The 26,549-nt window shown below is 42.3% G+C and overlaps 1 pseudogene; it reads left to right on the plus strand.

Moving 5' to 3' along the window:
- Nucleotides 1-13,482: 13,482 nt before the first annotated feature.
- On the plus strand, nt 13,483-22,894 carry LOC137645347 (uncharacterized; annotated as a pseudogene).
- Nucleotides 22,895-26,549: the final 3,655 nt, after the last annotated feature.

Below are 26,549 nucleotides of genomic sequence, written 5' to 3' on the forward strand. Positions count from 1 at the left end.
AACAAGTTCATTGTGAACAACAAATTCAAGATGCTGACTCTTCAACATATAAGAGCCCTACTGCCTCACAAGGCTTACGAGGTCTCAATAGACCTGGCGGATGCCTATTGGCATATTCCAATGAATCACCAAGCTTCCTCCTACCTAGGATTCAGGCTCCAAAGAAGAAACTACGCCTTCAGGGCCATGCCCTTCAGGCTCAACGTGGCTCCAAGAATCTTCACGAAACTAGCAGGCGTCCAGGTGATGGCTTACCTAGACGATTGGCTGGTTTGGGCGCCATCATCAGAAGAATGTTTGCGTGCCTGCAGAAAGGTGACCCAATTCCTGGAACATCTGGGTTTCAGAATCAACACCAAGAAGTCTCGCCTGTCTCCAGCTCAGAAGTTCCAATGGTTAGGAATCCATTGGAATCTTCAGTCACACCACCTTTCCATCCCTCTAAAGAAAAGGAAGGAAATAGCCGGGTCTGTCAAAAGACTTCTCAAATCCAAATGGATTTCAAGACGACAGCAGGAGCGGGTACTCGGCTCCCTATAGTTCGCCTCAGTGACAGACCCAGTGCTACGAGCACAGCTAAAGGATGCTTCAGGAGTCTGGAGACGGAACGCATCCATCACTCGAAGAGATCTCAAAAGACCCCTACCAAACAGGCTTCGCTCACTCCTCAAGCCGTGGTCAGAAATAAGGACCTTGAAAAGATCTGTCCCTCTTCAACCACCACCTCCATCGATCAACATCCACACGGATGCCTTGCTAGAGGGATGGGGGGGGGGGGGGTCACTCCCACCAACGACAAGTTCAAGGAACGTGGTCTCCCCTGTTCAAGACGTTTCACATCAACATCTTGGAGGCCATGGCGGTTCTTCTCACTCTGAAGAAACTATCTTCTCGTCCTTCGATCCACATTCGTCTAACTCTGGACAGCTCCGTGGTAGTCAGATGTCTCAACCATCAGGGCTCAAGATTGCCCCACCTCAACCAAGTGCTCTTGTCCATTTTCCGCCTGGCGGACAAGAAAAAATGGCACTTGTCTGCAGTTCACCTGCAAGGATTCCGCAATGTGACGGCGGACGCTCTATCGAGGACAAGCCCCATAGAGTTGGAATGGTCCCTAGACACAAGATCATTCTCCTTCATCTCCCGTCAAGTCCTGGAACTGCAGATCGACCTCTTCGCGACGAGTGACAACAATCAATTTCCTCGGTGTGTGGCCCCTTACGAGGACCCCAAAGCGGAAGCAGTGGACGCCATGTCCCTGGACTGGAACAGATGGTCCAAGATTTATCTGTTCCCTCCACCCAATCTTCTGCTGAAAGTCCTCTCCAAACTGAGAACCTTCCAAGGAACAGCATCCCTAGTGGCTCCCAAGTGGCCCCGGAGCAACTGGTTTCCCCTAGTCCTGGAGCTACAACCCGAGCTGATCCCTCTGCCGGGCCCAGTTCTCTCCCAGCAGGTGCAGAAGTCGACTGTCTTCGATTCTTCAAAGAAAGTCCAAGACCTTCATCTCATGATTTTCTCTCCCTAGCCGTGGAGAAAAGGTTTGGAATCTCGAAGAAAAGTTTAGACTTCCTAGAGGAATACAAAACAAAGTCTACCAGAAGGCAATATGAATCATCCTGGAAGAAGTGGGTGTCCTTTTTCAAGGCAAAAAACCCTACGGAAATCTCCAAAGATTTTTGTATGTCCTTCTTTATTCACCTTCATGGACAAGGCTTGGCAGCCAACACGATTTCCACTTGTAAATCGGCCTTGACAAGACCACTACTGTACGCCTTCCAAATAGATTTGTCCAACGAAATCTTTAACAAACTTCCGAAGGCATGTGCTAGACTCCGTCCTTCACCTCCACCGAGACCCATCACCTGGTCCCTGGATAAGGTGCTCCATTTTGCCTCTAGCTTGGACAACGAATCTTGCCCTCTGAAAGACTTGACTCAAAAAGTAATTTTCCTTTTTGCTCTCGATCCGGGAGTTCGAGTAAGTGAAATAGTGGCATTATCAAGAGAAGAGGGCCAGATACAGTTTGCTGACACAGGGGAACTTACCCTCTTCCCTGACCCTACGTTTCTCGCCAAAAATGAACTCCCCAGTAAGAGATGGGGCCTTGGAGAATCTGCCCTCTGAAGGAAGATGTCTCTCTATGCCCAGTGGAGAGTCTTAAGGTCTATCTTCGAAGAACTTCAGACTTTGGAGGAGGACAGCTTTTTAAAGGAGAAACATTAGGTAGTGACCTGTCACTTAAACAACTAAGGGCGAAAATCACCTACTTTATTTGCAGAGCAGATCCTGACAGTACACCCGCAGGTCATGATCCTAGGAAAGTCGCCTCTTCCCTAAATTTTTTCCTAGGTATGGATTTCGAAAGCCTCCAATCCTTCACAGGCTGGAAATCCTGAAGAGTGTTCTTTAAACACTATGCGAAGCAGGCGCATGAAGTTAAAAGATTCGTGGTAGCAGTAGGTAATGTACTGAAACCAGCTGCTTAGTGCTGCGTAGAACAGTGAGTTATTTCGGGACTCTAGCTCAATGGGTGCCTGTGTTGACCCTAGTTCGATACATAGTGATTTCAGGTGACACTTAGTGTCACAAAAGACTGTTCTTCCTCAAGGTGAAGTGACATAGATTCTAACACGTGTGCCACATGTTCTTGAACATGCAGTGTATTGTGACTCCTAAAGACTTTCGTTCCCCAGGAACTTATGTGTATAAAGGCAAATTCTTTCCTTTCAGATTCCACATCACCGTCTTTTAGTTCATGATCTATGTCTGTTATTCAAAAATTTTATTGTAAATTATTTACCTTACTTTACTTTATTGCAATTTCTTGAATAAAATAGATATTTTATTTACCATATGTGTCTTATTTCGCCTTTCCATATGAAAATAAATTTGCTACTGTGTTTCAATGCCCCTAATTATTCTTTATCCTGTCTGAAATATGCTCACCAAGCAAGTGAAATATTGTTCCTACACAAATATTTAACCTTCTGATCTGTCTACGAGATCGGCACGGTCCTCGCATCCAGGTGAGTCTATCTTCATCAGGGTACCTCTCTGCCAGGGGGGCCGGAAGCCATGTCATTGTTTATGCCACTGGTAGTGACATATAACGGAGATGTCACGGTCTCTAAGGTCACCCGACCAAAGGAATATTGTTTGAAGTAGAAGGCACTTTGAAATGGGGAAAAACCACGATACACTAATTCTCTGGTACACTTCCATCAAGACGTCATGGCTTGAGCCCAAAATACGGATTTTGAGTGAAGCGAAAAATCTATTTTTGGGTGAGATGGCCATGACGTCCTGATGGACCCGACCTTCAGGTTCTAGTTCAGCCTGTCAGGCCCCTCCCTCTCATATTATATCATGGAGACTGGCAGAAACGCTGAATATGGAATGAAGAGGACGGACGTACGTCAGTCAAGATGGCGGACAGCTATGGCTGCCGTTTGTTTACGTCGCGAGGTACCGTAACAGTAACGTAGTAGGATAACTTTGCAACGGCTCCTCAGTTATCTTGCCACCTTTCCCCCTCGAAGCGTAAACGCTATGTGGGGTGTAGATAGCCATGTGGCGTATCAAGCATACGTCCCCTGTTGATATACGATATCATAAAGGGAAACCTTTAGGGTACTCGCGCCAGAAGTTAGAATTCTGCGAAACCTTTGGTTTGATTCTCTGGGAATATCCACTGTAGTCATATATACCCTCAGGACGCTACAGAAGGAACTTTCCATCAGGACGTCATGGCCATCTCACCCAAAAATAGATTTTTCGCTTCGCTCAAAATCCGTTATGTATGTTTTAAGGGGTAGGCCGGCTAATGCCGATCTTTAATGACAGGATTTTGACATTCATACCACTTAAGAAGGTGACTTAGGACATCTCTAAACTGCAAAGGAGTTTTGCCTCTAACCTTCGGTTTTGGGACGCCAGATCAATTTATCCTGAAAATTAGTGTTTTTCAAATTCTGTCTTATCCCTTGATAATTATTACTAAGATCTGGGATTACTACCCTGTATAGACCTGATATAGACCTCCAATAATATCAAGTTTTTTTTCTAGAAGTAATTTTTTTGCCAGATATGAATTTTTTCATGGGAAAAAAAATTGGACAAAAGGGCTTAATTTCAATGTTTTATAATGTACCGGTATTTTTAAGTTATATACCAAATTTCAATGCTATATTTTTAAAACTAAGTGAGACTATTTAATTTGAAGATCAATAAATACAGTTTTGAGATACGGGCATTCAAAGTTTTTCTTCGTATTTTTAAAAAGACAATGTTAATAAATCATGATTATTATGAATTTTATGTTCCTTTTGGATATTGATAAACAAAAACTAAGTTATTTATCATAATTTACTCATAAACGAATATCCTTTTGCTCAATATCATGCTTCTTTTGCATATGTCAGGCAAGGCCGTTGATTCTCCATCCAGACAACTCTCTTGCTCTCTCTTTCTCTATTACCGATATTAGCCTCTTCTGAACTTTGAATAAAGGGAATTTTCTTCTTCCTTGTGTTCGGAAGATGTTGAAATTGTCTTTCCCACTTTGAAATGATAAAATTCTTGCCAAAAACGAGAAAAACAAACGTAAAAATTAGTGACTGTCAGAGGTCAAACTCAGGCCTGTACTCTCCCTGATTGATTGAATGATTTAAAGTTTTCAGGCATCCTGACATCTAAGGTCATTGACGCCGATATCATTTAGTTTATATATATAAGAAAATGAAAGAATATTCAATTAAAACCATAAAAGTTGAATGTCATTATAAAAGTTACATAGTTTTCAAAAGACCTACTTCTGAAATAAATCTAAAAATGACACTTGCATAGTAGGACACATCATGTCCAAGAATATTGCAAGGATGAACCTACCACCCTCACCTAGAGCCTCAAACAAATATCTATTCCTTAAGTTATTATAATTGTAGCATTTGGTCAACAAATTCCTCACTGTTAGAGGTACTAAACATTCGTCACAATACGGTTGGTGTTGGCCCTTCAGCAGAAACTCGTGTGTCAACCGAGTGTGTCCAATATGGAGACGACAAAGAGAAGTCTCCCATTTTCAGGGCATCATGTTATACCTCCAAGGAGATATGACATTTGTTACTTCTCTCATTTTATTGCCATCTAGACTATCCCAGTGCTGTTTCCATTTATTACTAAGCTGTGAAGAATTTTCTTCACTCTTCTTCTTTCAATCGTATTTTTAGCTCTCTTCTACTAATACTATAGCTACCCCTTAAACGTTCTCTTCTACATTTAATTTTCTTTAACGAAACATAGGGAGGACTAATCTAACCTTAAACTTGTTGACAGTGGCGCACGCCATGCTCGTGACGTCACAGCGTAGATACGCACAATAGAGGGCCTTAGTGGTAACCCCGGCATATGTTGGTTCTTTCCTTAAAGTACGTGGGTCGAGATTAAATTCCTAAACTGCATTTTTTATACAAATTCCAATAATGCTAAATTAATGCATCTTATATTTCTCAATACCAATTAAGGTTTGTTAATTTTAAGATGTATGCCCATCGCACCAGTCCATTGCTAATTAATCATTTTAAATATTAATTTTTAGCAAGCCAGAATAGGTAGGATTATTGTATATATAAACTCCTTAGAGCAGCAAGATTTCTCTAAAGTATTTAGTACAAAATCCTGCCTCCTCTGCACTCTTGCAACAATTTATTGCCCTGTCCTGAAGTCCCGATATGGCACCCCCAATGGATTACCGCGCGCATCATGACCGTCACTTGTTTGGTAAGGTGAAGCCAGGTAATCTCTTCGACCTTAGCGTCGAGCCCATTCAACTAGAAGCCGCCCTGGCCTACTGACCTGCCTGTGCACCTCTGGCTCACCCCCTCTCCCAAAACGTGACTCATCAAGGAGTCCTGCGGCTGCCGGCTGGAGACAGTGAAGGAGTGGAACCTGGGAACCATATTACCTGAAAAGGGATTCTTGGGGTGGGCCAGAAAAGAGTGCAAAGTGCAACCTGGTCAACAGCTATCACGGGCATAGGACTAATCTTCAAAGGAGTGCAGGTACTACATCAATGGCCATGGTTATTCCCCCATTATTTAGCTTAGACTAATTTTAACTTGATAGGGAACCTGACTTTTACACTATTCGGACTGTGTGCGGTGGGATTGTGTGTAAATATTTTTCCATTATTATTTCTTGCTGGGAGACTAACACAGTCCCTGAGTCACATGGGCCACGAGTCCGAACACATTTCGATTTTTTATTATTGCAGACCACGTGTCTAACTAAAAAATTTTCATCATTTTGAATTGCATTTTATGATACCATTTTTGTCTTTGTTAAGATGTCCATTTTCTTTTAATGTAAATTTGTGAATAAATCAATATTAGGTTAATTAAACCTCTTTAGTATTTTTTGCTCCCTCATTTATTTAATGTTTAAAATGGGAATATTTAAAGAGTAAAACCTAAGTAAGTCTATAGGTGGTAACAGCGAGGAACTTTGCATTAATATATTTGCTTCGAAGGTAGGATCCTTATCTTTAAACTTTTAAACTACTTTATATCACTGCTCCCATTTTGGATTTTGTCTAATTACATTAACGTAAAATACCTGTCCAGCATCTCATTGGGGTAGCTGGGACGGAGCCGGAACAGAGCCTGAGAATGAAATGACTATAGACCTGACAAAGCTAGAGTAGGCCATAAATTACACATATAATCTACGTGTGGAGTACGCCGGCCCCTGGACAGTAAAATTTCCCCCTTTTGTATCTAAGAGTGATGGTTAGTGAATTGTGACAGTAAAGTATTAGCAGGGTGTTTGTGCCCCGAGAGTAAGTGCTCATATCCTCCCCTGTTGAACTTTATGTAATTGTTATAAGGAGACTTTCCCGGACTAAGTTCCCACTCAGAACACACCATAAAAAAACCTCCACATAAGCAATTTCTTGATGTTAGGTAGGAAATCGTTACACGGAATGAGATACCTTCTTGGCAGCAACTCAGATGCAGCATTCTTTGCCAGTGAATCTGCCTTCTCATTCTCAGACACACCTACATGTGCTAGAACCCAACAAAATCTAACCACTATACCTCTCCGTCCAATAATAAAAAGCCATTCTAAAATCTATAAAACTAGAGGGTTACTAGAATTAAAAACTTCTAAAGCTTGGACACTCCTTGCATCACTAAAAATTGTAAAATTACCCTCCCTCTCCAACGCTATTCTCTCAATAGCGGTTAATATGCCATACAGTTCGGCAGTAAATATGTAAGCTGTTGGAGGAAGTGTAGCCTACCTCTACAATTAAAACCATTACTATGTACTCCAAATCCAATGCCAGCATCAGATTTGGAGCCATCAGTATGTATAAAAGTCGATCCTCTATGTTCTTCAACATGTTCCATAAAAAGAGACCTGGCTTCTAAGTCAGTTATATTCTTCTTAACTCCAATAAAGTATTTACAAAAAGACATCTCTGCTAATTTCTATGGAGCCGTTGATGATACCTTGAATGGAAGTACCTTACTTCTAATTATATCCAGACTGTTTAATAATCATTTCACCCGAAAGCCATAAGGTTGAGAAGATTTTGGGTGCAACTCAAAGTATGATGTGTGTCTTACAAGGCTTGCAGTCTGAAAGGCTAGAGAGTTAGAGAGCCTTTGCAATCTAAACCAATACCAAATAATGGAAGACATTCGGTAAAGGTCTAGAGGTAACTGTCCAGCATCAACAAGGAGACTTGGGATAGGCGAGGTTCTAAATGCTCCTGTAGACAATCTAATACCAGCATGATGTATTGAATCTAATATTTTTAACCGGCTTGGTGTGGCTGAAGAGTATATTTGACATCCATAACTAATTTTGGAAAAAATCAAGGCCTTGTATAATTTTAAAATAGTATTGCGGTCTGCCCCCCATGATGTAGGGACCCGGCGTCAAAAATGACGAAATATTTTGAAAAAAGTAGATTCTTAGTGAATCAACCATCGAATACTTCATCGTCATGGCGACCCACACACGAAGTTTCATAAAGATATATTGATTCTAACTATTTTTTTTATAATATTTTGCTAAAATAAGTTATTATTTTGATAATCACACTCTCATTTCCCTATTATTTGGTTATACAGCGTATAATATTAATACATAAGGAATTATATACGTATACATATATTATGAAGAAAGTAATGTTTAGCAACTCTTCCACTGCGTATTGGGAATGTAAGAGAAGACCAGCTAGCAAGTTAGCAACAGGCTAGTGCCTTGAAGGCTTTCGTAGCGTGCGGTAGTTTGCGTCGTCTGCTATTCTGACATTCCTCTTTGTGTCGTCTGCAGGTGTCGTTGTTCATCGGCCAATTTTGTATAATTATATAGATTGTTTATACAGAAAATCGTTTCTACAATGCCCAGGAAGAAAGGCAACACCAAGAGAATGGCCGAAACAGCTGAAAAAGCGAGAGAGGTGAAAAGAAGGAAACTGGATGAGCGACAAGCATCGGCCATTTCACCTCCACCACCAACAGCTGAGCTGCTGATTCTCCCCAGCCCTCTACGTCCGCCAACACACCTCCTCCCTCCACCTCTCGTACTCCAACACAAACCCTCACCAGTTCAATGCGAAGAAAGATTGGTATTCAAAAAACAGAAAAAGTAGTAACAAATATTGAAACTGTATTCTTGAGGAGAAGTAGTTTAGTTGATATTGTAGATAATGTAGCCTGTTCTGTGTGCTTTGAAAATAGTGTGAAGGCAGTTGTCGTGAAAAGACATTTGGACACTCGAATAAGAATGATTTGTACTAAGTGTAAATTTACTATTTTTGATAATTCTGAAAACTACCAGTCTATGAAAACTAAAGGTGTTCATATTATGACAACATTTCTTGTATATATTATGATGCATTTTGGTTTTGGTTATTCATTATTTAGGAGAGTTTGCAGTTATTTATTTTTGAGGGTTGTGAGTTGTAAAGTATATAAACGTTATGCAGATCTTGTGAACGAAATGGCAAGGTTGAAGGCGCAAGAAGCCCTAGAAAAAGGCAGAAAGGCAACAGTTGAATATTATAGAACTAATTATCCAGAGTGTGTGGGAGAGGATGGGGTTGTGAATATAGATGTATCTTATGATGGCTCTTGGCACAAGAGAGGCCATACTTCCAGGTATTTTTTGGGGGGCCGTTATTGAGGGACATGTTGGCCGTGTTATTGATTATATAACACTTTGTTCTTATTGTGAATCTTGCACTAAGAACCAAAATCTTGTGAAGAATAAGAAATGGACACAGGAGAAGTATAATCGTTGGTATGGCAAGCATGCCCCCGAGTGTGATATAAATTATAAAGGTACTTCAGGGAGTATGGAACCAGCTGCTGCAGAAAAGTTATGGGCAATGTCAGAAGGCATAGGTTTTCGATATGTTAGGTTCATCTCTGATGGTGATACGAAGACTTTTAAAACTATCAGAGACATGAATAATGGACAAGGCCCTTATGGTTCTGCACATGAAGTTGTGAAGGAAGAGTGTGTGAACCATGTATCGAAAAGGTTGTTTACTCAACTTACAAACTTATCTAAAACCTGGCAGATGAAGACCGGGAAGAGCTTGGGTGGTCGAGGACGGCTGACAGGCTTCATAATGGAGATGCTGCAAAAGTATTTTGGTGACAATGTTCGAAAAGCTAGAGATACCACCGTAGCTTTCATGAGAAATTCCATTTTAGCTTCTTTTTATCATTGCTCTTCTACTGATGAAAACCCCCGTCACGAACTTTGCCCAGCATCAAGCTCTTCCTGGTGCTTTTATCAAAGAGCACTCGCAGAAGGCAAAACTCCAAAATCTCATGATGACATGCGAGTGCGATTCACTTTGAAGCAAGATGAATGGAAAGCTGTGGAAAAAGTCTACAAAAACTTGACAAGTGATGCCTTGTTAATGAGATGCCTGCGTGGGAAAACACAAAACCCCAATGAGCATGTTCACAGCAGAGTTTGGCGTATGTGTCCCAAACACAAAAGTGTAAAAATGAGACATGTAGAATTTGCGGCCGCCCAAGCTGTTTCTAACTACAACATCGGGCATAAAGAAAGTAATTTAAATATATTGCTTGGCCTTCCTTTTACTACAAATTTGCTCAAGTGCTTGAAGACTCAAGACCAAAGGATGGATGAGCCAATAAAGAATAAAACTAGAAGGAAGTTGAAGTTGGACAAGAGCTACTCTGCTGGAGCATACTAAGCGTCGTGGGATGTGTCAACTTTAAATGCCATTTTCTCAAAAGTAAGTTATTGTGCTTTAAACCACTACTACTTCGTTAGTTTTCATCCGATTTTCACATTTGTTTTTTCATTGTATTTGTCTTTAAAAGTTCTATAACTGGCTCAGGACCAATCTTTGAAAATGTTTCTTTTTCTTTATTTAAAATTACATTATTTACGTAACAAATTTTTATTACAAATTTAAACGCAAAAATAATAACTTTATCTCTCTAAAGTACAAATTTTGTCTTGAGGAGATTGTTGACACACACTTTAGCTATTAAATGAAACTAGGTTTAGCTTCCTATCTCTGATAGTTTTAAAGTAGTAGCAGTTTTTTTTGGATGCATACGAAAATGCCCTTTTCAATTTTTTTTTTTTTTTTATTGCAGATTTTGCATTCAGCAGATAGGAGAAGATTCCAGGAATAGAGAGTGCCCTAAAATAAAATTTTCAATTAGTTACCATGATATTTTGTAACCCATGTCAATTTTTGCCACCCATTCCCAAGATATTCAGAGCCTCAAGGCATTTAGTTTTTAACGCTTTTAAGTGAGAAACCCCCATAAGTCTACAATCAAATATCAACCCTAAAAATTTAGCTTCACTTGAACATGGTATCCGTTGACCTTTAATGTATATATCCGGGTCTGGATATACTCCCCGAATACGACAAGAAGGTACAATGGTAGTTTTTCTTGTCTAGAACTTGAATCCATTCATATCGGACCACTGGATAATTTTGTCAATAGAGAGTTGTATTTTTCTCTCAACCATTGCCATTCTAGTTCCAGCAATTGATATTGAGAGATCATCCACAAATAATGTTAAAAGAACATCTCGGGGAATGACTGAAGATATTCCATTAATTGCTAGTGCAAACAGGGTTACACTCAGCACACTCCCTTGAGGAACTCCTTCTTCCACTTACTCTCTGATAGAGTTTCCTTCACTCTCACTTGAAAAACTCTATGTGAAAGAAATGACTGAATAAATAGTAGTAGTTCTCCTTTTAATCCTAATTCATGAATTGTTTTAAGTATACCATATCTCCATGTGGTGTCATATGCCTTTTCAAGGTAAAAAAAAACCTGTCACATGGTGTGCTGTTTGGAAGCAAAGGCTTCACAAATAGAGGACTCGAGTCTTATTAACACATCAGTTGTTGGGTGCATTTTTCTGAATCCACATTGAATTGGTAAAAAAATACCCTTCTTTTCAAGGCACCACATCAACTTTGCATTGACCATCTTCTCCATGATTTTCCATAAACAAGAAGTCAATGCAATAGGTCGATAGCTTGTTGCTAAAAACTTGTCTTTACCGGGTTTTAAAAAGGCTAAAATAATGGCTAGTTCCCAAACACTTGGGTAACTATGATCATGCCATATTCTATTAATAATGCTTAAAATAAATAATTTTGTATTAAAATGTACATGTTTAACCATTGCATATGGAGTTCCATTGGGTCCAGGGGCTGTATCGTTACAAATAGCGAGTGAGGAATAAAGTTCTCTTTCAGTAAAAGTAGAATTATACGATTCTTCTTTTCCTGTTGCAAAATTTAAAATTTTCTTTTCTTCAATGCTCCTGTACTGGTGACCAGGAGCTGCTACACTCTTGCACGATACTGGTCAGCCCGGGCATTGCTAACTTCATTTCTTTCAGTTACATACTGACCATTCACTTTCCACACTGGTGGTGGGTTAGGGAGAAATTTGCCTGCAATCTTTTTCTTTTTCCTCCATACAGAAGATGGTGGTGTTTTACTAATAATGGAGGAAACAAAAGCCACCCAAGATTGCCATCTAGCTTCTTTTATGGCACGATGGAACTGTGCTCTACACTTTTTGCATGTTATCAAATTTTCATCCGTACGGCGTCAACGCAATCTAGTCAGAGATTTTCTAGTGGCTCTGTGCAAGGCTGTTAATTCTGAAGACCACCACGGGACTGGTCGTCTTTTGAATAGTCCTGTGGTTTTGTGAATTGAATTGTTTCCTGCAGTATGGGGAGTTCCCTTCCGTAGGTCTATGGCATCATCAATACTTTCAAACTGTTCTGCACTACCCTCGATTTCACTTAGCTCACAAAATTTAACCCAGTCTGCCTTGTCAAGATTCCATCGTGGCGATCTTTGTAAAGGCGGACCCTTGTTGGTGTTTTTAATGATTGGTGCATGATCACTAGTATGCCAATCATCTAATGTCCTCCAATCAAAATCAAGAAGGCAGTTAGAGCTTGCAATTGAAAGGTCAATGCATGACAAGGTACCTGTCTGAACATGGTAGTGCGTGGGCTCTCCTGTATTAAGAAGTCCCACATCCTCATTCTCCACAATTGATGAGATAATATTGCTCCTTGTGTTTGCCAAAACATCACCCCATAAAGGATGTCTACCATTCATATCTCCCAGTAAGAGAAAAGGCTGAGGGAGTTGTTGAATGACCTCTATCAAATCATCATATAAATTATTATCATTTGGAGGTAAGCACAGAGAGCATATTGTATATTTTCTCCATATATCAATTTGTACAACCACTGCCTGCAGGGGTGTTCGAATAGAAATAGGTATTTGGGGAACATCTCGACGAATGTACCCGAGACTTCCGCCATGGTTCCCTGCTTGTTGATTATATGGTGTTCTATAGCTAACATACTCTCGAGGACTAGGAGTGTTAGCATGAAGCTTACTTTCCTGTAGACATAATATTATGGGGGAATGTTCATGAATTAGGAGCTTAAGTTCTTCATATTTGGCCCTTAAACCCTGACAATTCCATTGCAAAAAGGAGGAGAAAACTAAGGATTACTTCTGGAAGACATCTTGGATGAGGTCTTCCTATTAGCAGTTTTGAATCTAACATTATTACCTGTAGGTTTCTTCAGAGATGGTCTTGTTATGTTGGGTTTCACATATGTGTTTTTCTTTGTATCCTTTTGATCTATTTGTTGAGGCGGATGGTGGACCTCAACTTGAATTTCTGATTTATTCAGTTTATCTTCTGATTCACTAGAAACATCAACAGACAAAACATCAAATTTATTTAATGTCATAACCTTAATGTTTCTAATGGAGGGTGGAGAGACAGATGGAGGTCTCTCTCTTTTACAATTAATAGATGGTGGGATTCTAGGTTTTTCCCCTTTCCCACTACAGGTGCATCAGGTAAGTTGGTCTTAGGTGGAACCTCCATCAAATCAGGCAAGGACATGGCCAGTGAGAGGTTTGTACTAGTTTTTGTAATGGGGGACGAGGGTGTTACAGATATGGGCAATGCCTTATTGTTAACACGCCGTGGTAAAACCTCAGGAGGTAATATGCTTACCTCATCATTTGACATTTTGTCAGATGGTATATTTCTTTTTCTAGAGTTATTGGCAGTACTAGGTGGGTTTGATTTTAATGCCTTAGCATACCTATTTGATTTATTTGATAGTCTTTTGGCATGTCCCACACTTATATGTTCCAAACTAGATTTGTTAAGGGAAGCTTCTTCCAACTTATACCACTCGCAGCTCTTGTCTGTGGATTTATGACTCAAGTTGTAATTTAAACACCTCTCTCCAAGTGCACATTCTCCATGATTTGGATCAAACACCACATATTTTCTCATTTTTGCAAACCTTAGATGGGTGTCCAAATTTAAAACAATTAAAACACTGCAGTGGCTTCTGCTTGAATGGTCATACTTTAATTATTTCGTTGTCAATAGCAATATGGAATGGTACATCAGTATCCTGGAACGTAAGGATTATCATTGATGTACCTGGGACTTTGTGAATTTTCCATACATTTAGTGGACACATGGCCAGTATATCCTCCTCTGTAAATTCATACAGATCTCTGTTAAAAACTAACCCCCTTCCATAGCTAAAATTTAAGTGGGGTTTGACATCTATCTTAATGTCATCATTACTTATTTTCATGTTGGACAGTATTACAGACTGTGAACTTGATTTGGCATGGATAAGGAAACTATTTTTTCCAAAACGAGATATATCACCTGGTGCAATGGTTCCTAATTTTTTCTGAATTAATTTGCACATTTTAAAATAATTCCCTGTAACCCCTTTTGATTCAAGCTATATGCTACATCGGTGGTTTTGGCTTCTTCTGGGAGGGCATAACTAAATCTGCGTCTTTTTCCAACCAATCGGCAGGCCTATACACGTCCAGATCTTTTGGTACCTTATCACAGAGAGCAGCCGCGACATGTTATTAATTTTGATAATATTCCAGTTGCTTATTGCACTAAATGCTTCGCCATAACTACTGTAAGATATCCATGCATCCCATTTTTCAGCTTCAAATTTCATCCTTATTTCTTTTATACATCCATAGCATTCAAAGCCTTTATATATATGTAGATCATCATAGTTTGTCTCTATTAGAATTTGGGTAACATAAAGGATTCGAAGTTTCCTTGTGTTACCCAAATTACACAATTTTGTAATATTAGTAGAATGGTCCTTTCCCGTTCTGAGGTCATCAAAAGAATTTTCCCTATTCAAATTATCAGAGGTCGTCAGCATACCCAGGGGATGGGGAGTCAGTGTTTGAAGGGTCCATAGTCAAGGGTGGGATTTTCTTTTTTTTTTTTTTTTTTTTTTTTACCTCCTTGAGAATTTTAAGAAAGTATCACACATTGGAAAAGGAAATTTGCATTCTCCACTATCGGCACCATAAGAATATACTTCCCAGATGGTCCACTTCATACCCTACCCGAAGGATAGCACCAAAACTGATATAGAGGCACAGGTGTAAGCTAAACCCACCTGTTAGGACTGACACCAGGGAAATATGGAATCATCCTCCCCAAATGATGGGCATCCAGCCAGAAGCCAAGAGTCCCACCTCAAGGATTGGATCCCCCCGGGATTCCGATGACCCAACCGTTGAGTGTAGTTCCGCCAAAAAGGTCCAAACCATCTTTGGTATGGCTAAGATCATCCAATACTCTCATATATAGCTTTAAATGCAAATACCTCCCAACCGTGATCCCTTCTCCCATTCATCTAAGCAGGCAGTAATAACAAATGTGGAAATGTCCACACCATTTAAGTAAAATAAAAATAAATAAATAGATAATTGAACATATATATATATATATATATATATATATATATATATATATATATATATATATATATATATATATATATATATATATATATATATATATATATATATATATATATATATATACACGCACATATATACTGTATATATATAATATATATATATATATATATATATATATATATATATATATATATATATATATATATATATATATATATATATATATATATATATATATAAATGTAAGAAAATAATACTCATACAGTTAGGATAGCAAGGCAAAAGAAAGTTGATAAAATTAGAAGGTCAAAGTAATACCGAGCAGAAGGAATAAAGTAAAGAAAGAGAAATTTAGATTCAAACTTGGGGAGAAATTTCCCCAAGTTCGAGAGCCCTCTTGCCCATCACAATTCTTCAAAAATATGAAGAAACCACATGACTGCGTCAAAGTATTCTCTCGTGACCTCCAATGTTTTCCTGAGGTATGGCCTCAAAATAATCACTGGTGTGAAAAAGAAAAACAATGACAAGTGTCTGACCCAGTGTGCTATACCCTTGGGGCTAGGTAACCACCTTTCTCGAGGTGTGTTCTAAGGTAATTACCCGTGTTACAGCCTTGATTACCAAGCGGAAGGTTCCCAGTCGGAGGTACCCGGAACAAAGTAGGATGTAATTTGGTTTCTCGCTGTAAGTGAGAGACGTTGAGGGAGACCCATAGGGTACGTTTATCTTTCGGTCGAGTGTCACACTGGAAAAGACCTGTCTTCCGGATCGGGGGAAAATCTGCAGTTTAAAGCTACCCGTCCAGTAGACATCTGTATTACCCCCTCTGGGTAATCGGCTCAAACTCTATGGAGAGCAACAATTAGAGGAGATGCTCAATAGACTAACAAAGGTCCTCCGTTGCCTGAGCTGAAGAGTGTAATTTCCTTAGCTGGCAATTTATGAGTGCATGATAAGAATGGCACTCTTGAGAAGAATAAAGAAATAGACTTCACTCGACTCTCACCGCGGAGTATCTAGTCGTGAAGGAAGTAGATAATGAAATCTATGTAGCTGTAGACGTGCCACTATATGTGACCTGTCTTTTTGAGTGCCAACAAGGCTAGACCTAGCTCTAGTCGAGTCCCTTAATGAGACAAGTACGACTATAAGTCTGCATGGAAGTGGGGACAAGCCATCTATTCCTTTCTCAGAGAAAATTGCTTGTAAAAGGGAATCGAACAGGTAACAGCAGTCCTTCTTCAGTAAGAAAAAAAAAAAATATCAATGCTTGGCATTGATATTTTCTGGGCTCTGACTTGTGCCGCCCAGTGAAATGCTCCTTTTACATCATTTCTAAGGTAATAACTGCTATGAATTTACCAGAGAAAAAATTGTATAGGAATGCTAGGTTGAACCCAGCTCGCTCACCTAATAAGGAAATAAGGAGTCGGTATAAATAACTGGGGCGTGATAAATCACAACCAGAGGTATCGCACCGTTTAGATAACTCCTGTCAACATCCCCGAACAGCGAGGAGCCGTTCAACAACCCAACTCCAATCGCTACTACGAACGAGCCCACCCACACTAGTGACGTCACTCCTTTTCATAGCAACTGCTTGGACGCTGTTATTCTTTAGTTGGTGTGTGTTTTCCTTTGGTTTACCCAGGATTTATCCCAGGATGTTGGATTCTACTGTTACTCCACCTAAGTTAAGTACCAGATCTATGAGTTTTGAGTTTTTGGAGGTAGTCTTGCCCTTGGTTATTTAATTATCTCAGGTTTTATATTACGCGACCCCGCATCGGGTCCGATATGCTGGCTGGCTACCTCCTCTCTCTCTCTCTCTCGTTCTTGACGCTTAGCAATCAGTCTTCTATACTGATTGTTTCTCGTCCTGAACTTTTGGGGTATCCATGGTTCACACCCCGTGTTATTTTATGCTATGGTATTATCTGTGATTATATTAACAGCTAGTTTATGATATTACGATATTTTGTTCATTTAGGTTGGCATGCCTGGTCACCTTCGGGCGTTACTAGTTTTACTTTGTTTTACGTTTCACGTTCGTAGTAGCGATCATATTAGCGTATACTGTACGTTATTTTACTAGTATTTTAGTTCGTTGGGACTTTCGCGAGGCAGTTATTATTTTATGTTTGTTGTCGGCACCTCACCGACACCTTGTTATGTTGGGAGCCCTGCCTAGCTCGGTCTCTCCCAAGCTGTTAAGCTTGGTCTTCCCCTGCCTCTCCTTTCGTCCCTTCGGGTTATTTTACGTTTATTATTGTCATCATCCAGCATGCCTCCCTTTTTTCATGTATTACCATATCAGTGATATTGTTATTATCAGTTTATTATCCTCATCTTTCCGCGTGATCTTAGTCATGGGTTTCAGTTCAGGTTGGTACGCCTGTTCTTCTGCTCCTCTCGTTAGCCTCCTCACTCCCCCCCCTCCTCTGCCCAGACACCTCCACCTTAGGGATGTCTTCACTCGCTCTCATATGGAGGCTCGGAATCAGCTTTTGTTTCATATCCCCTAGGGGATGTTGACACTGGATATCACCTTGTTCCGTCCCGGGCTGACCCTTTTCGTGTGTGAGGCTTGTTATAGATTATTATTCATATTTCCCCTACCCTTCCGTTGCTGTTTCTCCCCGCCGTCTCGATTGGCCATCAGTAGGCGGGTGGGATCCGGCTTGGTCTGGGTTTTTATGTTGTGTATATTCATATTTATACACATTTTATTCCTGCTACTCCACCCGGTCCCGCACCTCACGGACCCATTACAGATCCCTTCCCCATCCCCCTCATATGGTGTTCCGCACTCCACGGACTCCACTTACATCATTATTCCTTACAGGATCTCCGGACGTAGCCTTCGTTTATTCCCATGTCGAGTTCGATTGTTCCTTGTGGCATCGATGGGTTTAACCCTCGATTCCCCTGTCTGCCTTCTCCGATAGGCTTTCATGAGCCCTGGGCTCTCTCAGTTGTCTCCCCGGAGCCAGCGTGACCCCTTTTCCACGAGTATTAATCTCATTATATATTCATACACATCTATATATATATATATCCCCTGATCTCGACTTCCCGCCCCCCCCCCCCCCCGGTATGATCACGATTACGGTTTGACTTATTCTTATCTATATTATTATACAAGCTTAAATTTATTATTTCCGCTACAGCGGTGTATTTTAAGCTCCCGGTGCCTCCGGCCTCCTCCAGCTTACTCACGGGATACTCATGTATCTTTTATTTTACAGGCAGTACGCTGTCCATGACGGCATGCTCGGCGGTCCTTAGCCAACCCTGCGGCCACGACGTGTGTTGCTCTCAGGCCCATTGTGCTGTCCTGGTGGATGACCTCACTGTTTGGCATCCGGACAATTGTGTTGTATGCTACAAGCTAGCTTCCACTTTAACCTTTGAATCGGTAAGTGTATTTGTCTTAGCCGTTCTTTACAGACTTGGTAAGTAGTGTTATAATTAATCACAATTAATTCATTTTAATTGCATCATTTTATTTTGCTCCTCGCATGCCCTCTAGGGCCTCGTGTTCGGAGGCTCCTGGTCCCCTCCTTCTTTTCTTTTCGGCATGAAATTCCTTACCTTCACTAATAGCCTGTTCTCTTTCAGAGCTCCGAGCCTGCTAAGACTTCAGCTCTAGCAACCCTCAAGGTCTGGATTGCCGGATTCACCCGAAATGTAAAGGATAAGCAACCTTATATCTTATCGGAACAGTGGCGTTCCCTCCTTTATTCACATGCAAAAACATCTGCTGTGGTCCCCAAGGAGTTGGCGGACCCCATCATAGAGAATATTGAGTACCTGCTTTTGGCCCCGGACCAAGAAGAGACGAGCGGGACGATAACGGAAGACGTCGCAACCCTCAATCTAGACGTCAAACCCATGGTTCTTGAGGAACCCGACACAGGTAGGGAGATAGGTGAGTCAGGTGGGTCCCGGATTGAGATTCCTCTCCTCAGCCTGACACTCTCTTCTACTTCGAACCAATCTTCCTTTCAAGGTTTTCCGGGGACTTCCGGTGCTGATCTCAAGGTCCGGTCTGTGATCCCCAAGGTTAAGGCTCACCGCAAGCCTTTGCATAAGACCCATAAGTCTTCGAAATCATCGAGGTTGTCCAAATCTTCCTCCACTAGAGTCCCCAAAGACTCCGTCGCCGTACCCTCGACTTCTCAAGGACCGGTCTCCGGTTCGGCATCTGTTCCCCCTCCGGCGGAACCATTTAACCCGGCGGATTTCTCAGAGAAGCTGTTTTCTCGCTTCGAGACGATGTTATCCTCACATACTCAGCAAGCCATCGTGACTCTTCAATAACAGCAAGAAAGGGTTGCTAATGTTGAGAACCTAGTCCAGGGTCTCATGCGTTCGGGGCTGCCTCAACAGCAGCAATATGCCATCCCCGACGCCTTTAAGCTTCCACCCTTTACTAAGAGTAACCCCTGGAGGTTAGCTCTACATGGCCCCTTTTCGGATGGCATGTTGACCATTGAAGGTTTCGGAACTCGACCGATTGAGGACTTCGAGTTCTACCCGCCGGGTCTGCAATTTCCTTTTCCCGGCTTCGCTCGCTTGACTGATGAGGCTCTAATCCGCCTAGATAAAGTCCCTAAGGAGACTGTGATCTTCCCCAAGGAACAGGCCCAGTCTGTTTTGGTCCGCGCCTTCAACGAGTGGGATTGTGTGAACACAATGCTCACACCCCATAAGAACTCATATACTATGTTTGTAATAGAGGAGCATACCCCTACTCCATGCACAACCAAGATCATGGAAATAGCCTATCAGGCTTCCAAGGAAGAGAAGCCCTTACCCCAGCTTCGGGAGACGGAATTGACTTCCCTTCTCTTCCCTGGTGACCATGAGTGCTGGCGGAACGCCCCATCTACCTTTTCGGTAGGAAAACTGAGCCCGGACTGTGCTTCGACGCAGTTCAGTGAACGCCTCCCCAAGCTACCGGAGTCCCTAATCAAAATAGAGTTTGAGACCCGGTGTAGGCTCAATAGATCCATTATTTCTACTGCTCTATCGGAGATGACCGTTGCCACTTACGACGAGGAACCTATCTTTAAGGTCCTCACGAAGTTACTTCTGCAGACCTTATTGATCGACGCATATGACTTCCATAACGCCAGATTCCGTTGCCGACGACATGTATTGTCGGAGGCTACTATTCGCCATGAACCTAATAGACTCATCAAAGCCCCGGTCTGGGGTCCGGACCTCTTCCCGGAGGATATGGTTAACACTGTTCTCAGCGAGGCAGCTCGAGTTAACCAAAGCCTCAAGGTAAGGTGGGGTCTAGTTCCCAAAAGGAAATATGAATCTCTTAGTGCTCCAGTTCGTGGCAGGAAGAGGTTGAGGCCCTTCCACTCCTCACAGTTTAGACAGCCTCTTCAGGTAGTGCAACCTGTCACAGTTCAGTCTGTCCCTGTTTCACAGGGCTCCCAGCCTTCTACCTCTAAGGGCCAACCCCAACAGCAGTCTGTGTTGGTCCCTCAGACACAAGTCGCATCGACTTCATTTGCTGCCTCCCCCGCCTTCAACCCCACTTACGAATCTCAGGGTTCTTTCCAAGGCTACCAGCGCCACAGAGGCTCCAGAGGTGCCTTTCGTAACCAAGGTAGCAGAAGGGGTTCCCACCGAGGCAAGGCTTTCCGGGGAGGCAGAGGTGGCAAATCATCATCAAGCCATTGAGAAGTTGCAGGTAGGAGGGAGACTATACAAATTTCGGGACCATTGGAAGTTCAGCAACTGGGCTTCCAGCATAATCTCCAAAGGTCTGGGGTGGAGCTGGTTACAGGGACCCCCTCCACCAAACAGTTTCTATCAACTCCCGACAGAAGAGCTACGTTCATTTACAAAGGATCTGTTGCAAAAGAACGCAATCCAAAGCATGCATCGCTTAAAATTTCAAGGTCGCTTATTCAGCGTGCCAAAGAAAGGCTCAGACAAAAGAAGGGTATTCCTGGACCTGTCTCGTCAAAACTCCTTCATTCTTTGCAAAAAATTCCACATGCTCACCGTCTCGCAGGTGCAGACCCTACTTCCCCGTGGGGCCGTCACCACCTCCATCGATCTTACAGATGCCTACTATCACGTTCCAATAGCAAGGCATTTTCGCCCCTTCCTAGGCTTCAAGCTGGGCAAACAAGCCTATGCTTTCAAGGTGATGCCATTCGGGTTCAACATAGCGCCCAGAATCTTCACCAAACTAGCAGAGACGGTGATTCAGGAACTTCGAACCCAAGGGATTCAAGTAGTGGCTTATCTCGACGATTGGCTGAGCTGGTCGAACAACGTCCGGAACTGCCACATGGCGACGAACAAGGCCCTCTCCTTCCTTCGACATCTAGGATTTCAGGTCAACCTCGAGAAATCCCGCCTGGTCCCGGAGACCAAGTTTCAGTGGCTGGGGCTACAATGGGACCTCAATTCCCATACATTGTGCCTGCCCAAAGCCAAAAGGAAGGAAATAGCGAGGAACACGAAACAGTTTCTCAGAGACAAGTTGACATCCAGAAGGAACCAGGAGAGAATACTAGGTTCCTTACAGTTCGCCTCCGTCACAGACATTGTCCTAAAGTCCAAACTAAAGGACATAAACAGAGTGTGGCGCTTCAGAGCGACCAAGAAACGTCGAGACAGGCGAGCTCTCCTTCCCCCAATCCTGAGGAATAGTCTGCAGCCTTGGACGAAGGTCAAGAATCTTTCCAAGTCAGTTCCCTTGCAATATCCTGCCCCGGGACTCGTCGTTCACACAGACGCCTCCCTCACAGGGTGGGGAGGTTACTCTCAACACAAGAAAGTCCAAGGGTTATGGTCTCCAATATTTCAACAAATGCACATAAATGTCCTAGAGGCCATGGCAGTCTTGCTTACCCTAAAACGTCTCAACCCAGCCAGGAATCTCCATATCAGATTGGTCCTCGACAGCGCAGTCATAGTCCACTGCATCAACAGAGGAGGCTCCAGGTCAGTCCACATAAACTACGTTATGTTGGCGATATTCTCCATGGCAACGTCATGCAAGTGGCATCTATCAGCAGTCCACCTGGCGGGAGTTCGGAATGTAGTGGCAGACGCACTTTCCCGGACGACCCCGTTGGAGTCGGAGTGGTCACTGGACAATCAATCCTTCCAATGGATCTTATCTCAGGTCCCGGGTCTCCAGGTGGATCTGTTTGCGATGGAATCCAATCGCAAACTAGAATGTTATGTAGCCCCCAACCTGGACCCTCAGGCTTATGCCATGGACGCTATGTCAATAGACTGGAACACTTGGAAGACGATTTATCTGTTTCCTCCGATAAATCTCCTGCTAAAAGTACTGCACAAGCTCAGATCTTTCAAGGGCCGAGTGGCTCTGATAGCCCCCAACTGGCCCAAAAGCAACTGGTTCCCCTTGTTACTAGAGCTAGGCCTCCGCCCCGGCGGATACCCAATCCTGTTCTAACACAAGTAGTACAAACGTGCAATGTGTTAGCTTCCTCAAGGATTCTGAATGCCCTAACTTTATGGACTTCATGAAGTTCGCAACTCAAAAGGGTGCAAACATCGACCCTCTGAATACCCTATTCCTGGAATCAGACAAAAGAGAATCCACTCTCCGTCAATATGACTCGGCCGTCAAAAAAATGGCTAAGTTTTTGAAAGACTCACAAGTTGAGAAAATGACGATGAACTTGACTGTGACATTCTTTAGAACTCTCTTTGCATCGGGCCTAGCAGCCAACACGATTACCACGATCAAATCAGCCTTGAAAAAGATCTTCCATGTCGGTTTTGACATTGATCTGACGGATTCATACTTCTCTTCCATTCCAAGAGCTTGTGCCAGACTGAAACCATCAACTCGCCCTAGCGCAGTTTCTTGGTTCTTGAACGATATCCTAAAGCTAGCCACTGACACTTTGAATGAATCTTGTAACTATATGGCATTGTTAAGAAAGACACTTTTTCTTTTGAGCCTCACCTCTGGCTCTAGAATCTCAGAATTGTCGGCCCTGTCTATAGACCCAGGTCATATCGAGTTTCTCCCTTCGGATGAGGTCCTTCTCTCCCCTAACAAAGTATTCATGGCTAAAAATGAGGACCCCCAAAACAGGTGGTCTCCCTGGAAGATTGTTCCACTTCCTCGGGATCCATCCCTGTGTCCAGTTAACACCCTGAAATCCTACTTAAGTAGAACTTCCACTACTTCCACAGGGCCCTTATTTATTAGAGAGAATGGAGGAACTATTACCCTTAAAGGAATTAGACAACAAATTCTTTATCTTATTAAACAAGCTAATCCTGAGTCATTCACACACGTCTATGATATTCGAGCTGTTGCTACTTCAATTAACTTCTTTCATCATATGAAATTTGATGAGCTCACAAAATATACGGGTTGGAAGTCCCCTAAAGTCTTTAAACGCCACTACCTGAAACCTTTAGAAGCTCTTAAATTTGCAACAGTAGCAGCTGGGAATGTAGTTCCTCCTGAAGGCTCTGAGTCCTGATCACAACGTCTTGCTCTGTCCTATTTCCCTCCTGCCTGGCTTTCTTATTGTCCCTACCTGGTTTGGTTATCCTTTGCCATACACCCCTATGGTGTATTATTTTTATTATTCATTGATATATTCTACCAATTGTTTTGGTTTCATCTGTGCTTATCATTCGAGTTGATTTTATTTTAATTTTGATATTATGTATTTTGCTATATTCACATTATGCTTGAATTATTACCATCCCTATGGGATTGTTTACCATGTTTTTATTGCTATTTTACCTTGTGGTTTACTTACCTTCGGGTCACTTTATTATTGTTTTCAGTGGATATTGTCCACTCATAACCATGTTGATCTCTTGCCTATGGGATTCCTATCCCTCCTGTTTGTTATTAAACTACACTATGTATTATTATTTTGTGTTATTTTCTCCCCAGGTAGTTAGCCATATTGGGTCCCTATTCTCTGGCAGTATTTCACTGGGCGGCACAGGTCAGAGCCCAGAAAAGGGATTTTGACGTAGGAAAAATCTATTTCTGGGCGAGAGACCTGTGCCGCTCAGCAAACCCACCCATCCCTCCCTTGCGGGCCCCAATCTGGGGTGCTATAGGAGTGACGTCACTAGCGTGGGTGGGCTCGTTCGTAGTAGCGATTGGAGTTGGGTTGTTGAACGGCTCCTCGCTGTTCGGGGATGTTGACAGGAGTTATCTAAATGGTTCAAGACCTCTGGTTGTGATTTATCACGCCCCAGTTATTTATACCGACACCTTATTAGGTGAGCAAGCTGTGTTCAACCTAGCATTCCTATACATTTTTTTCTCTGGTAAATTCATAGCAGTTATTACCTTAGAAGTGATGTAAAAGGACCATTTCACTGGGCGGCACAGGTCTCTCGCCAGAAATAGACTTTTCCTACGTCAAAATCCCTTTATTCTGCTTCTCGATGGAAGTCCTCTAAATCAGAGGCTGTAGAAGGAATACTCCAGCATAGGGGTTGGATTCCATAAAATCCAAACCCGTGAGGAGGATACCCCGATGGGGATACCACGTAGGAACAGGAAAAGTTCTCCTGCGGACGAGAAACCTACGAATCACTGTCATTCTTGCCCCTCTGGCACTTTCCCGAAGGAATATGGTGCCTACTAGGGAATAGAGAGATGGTATCATTCATACTCTGATCATAGTCCTAAGGACATATGGTCCTGAATGTGGCACACCCCACCCCTCCTTTCTTTGATGCCTCTATAGGAAGCACCAAATCTAGAAGGACGAGGAAATCTACTCATTGGGAGAGATTCTCATCAGGCAGTCTTTTAACTATGCCCATTATTTGCGTAGGTCTTGTCGAGGACCAAAGGAAGGACGATCACTAATGCCAAAGGACCTGGGACCCGGCCAGTTCTTCAGAGGTCGCACTCGACAGGGACTGATGTAGTTTTGTCGGACCTGCGGAAGTTTCTACAGGGTAATGACACAGTCTACGAATATGACCTTTGTGTCATTCCTTCGATTACTCAAATTATAAATAGAGGTAAATGGAAGGAAATGTCTCGCAGGAGTAGAGACTTACAGTCAGTTAGTAGGCCGAGGTCTTCATGACGAGGGTTGATCCTATATAGGAGGCTAACTGGTTAATTGCAAAACCTTCCCTTGTATAACAATGTTTGAAGATGAAGTTCGCCTCACGAGGAGAGACTAAAAGTAGAAACTTTTAACCGACAAAGCCTGGCATCCCCCCTCTTCCTATAAGATCGGATTTTCCAATCCTGAAGAAGAGGGTTAGAGACTGCTTACCATTTCCTACAGGATATGTAAGGTGGAAGATGGTACCCTTGTAGCTAAAGTCTGGACTTTCTTTCCTTGACGAAAAGACACGAGCTGAATATTTCGAGCTCGTGGAGGGGTTCTCTTATGAGAAAGGGATATATTCCTAAACACTAAGTCCTAAGTGGTAGTTCCAGTTATGGGAGAAAGTCATTGTCCGACTTCATGAACAAGTCAGAGTTTCATAAGTGTAGACAGATGTTTTCCCGGAACGGAAGCAGATTGAGGTTGAATGTGTTTCCACTAAGGTCTGTGTGCCTAAGGGCCAACGGAGGTGGAGAGAACACAGATATTCAACATCCTCAGTTAATCTTGTCAGTCACCTATCTAGGGCTAACTCGAATCGTAGTAAGTACTGTACAGTAAATTGCTATGGCTGTCGATTAGACAGCACTGAATTTTTCCCTAAGAGGAAGATAATGCCGGTAACCTCATAAGGTAGTGTCTCTCGCTGGGGGGGGGAGAGAAAGATTCAAAGAATCATCCTCCCCTATCACCTCCGAGATCTGATTTATTTCAGGAGACTGTCTAACCAACGTAGTTCCTATTCAAGCAAAATCGGCTCGTGAGCAGCCCCATCATAAACAGGACAACAGGGGAGATGGTACCAACCAAAGCAGCCTCTGGTTCCTGAGGAAATTTGTTCGCAAACCTTCCTGTATTACTGTATGAACGAAGTGTAAATGAAAAAAACGTATGTTCAAGCAGGATGAATTCCTGTAAGTGTCCTCGATTCAATGCATAAACCTGGCCACCTTGAAGCGGATCCCTCTGATTCCGCCGACGGCGAGAAACTTTTGGGAACCCAAGAAGCCATGTTTGTGATACACAAACAAGAGACCAAACAGCGAGGGGGGACAACGAGCCTT

The sequence above is a fragment of the Palaemon carinicauda genome, chromosome 8 (genome assembly GCF_036898095.1).
Source record: "Palaemon carinicauda isolate YSFRI2023 chromosome 8, ASM3689809v2, whole genome shotgun sequence".
NCBI lineage: Eukaryota > Metazoa > Arthropoda > Malacostraca > Decapoda > Palaemonidae > Palaemon > Palaemon carinicauda.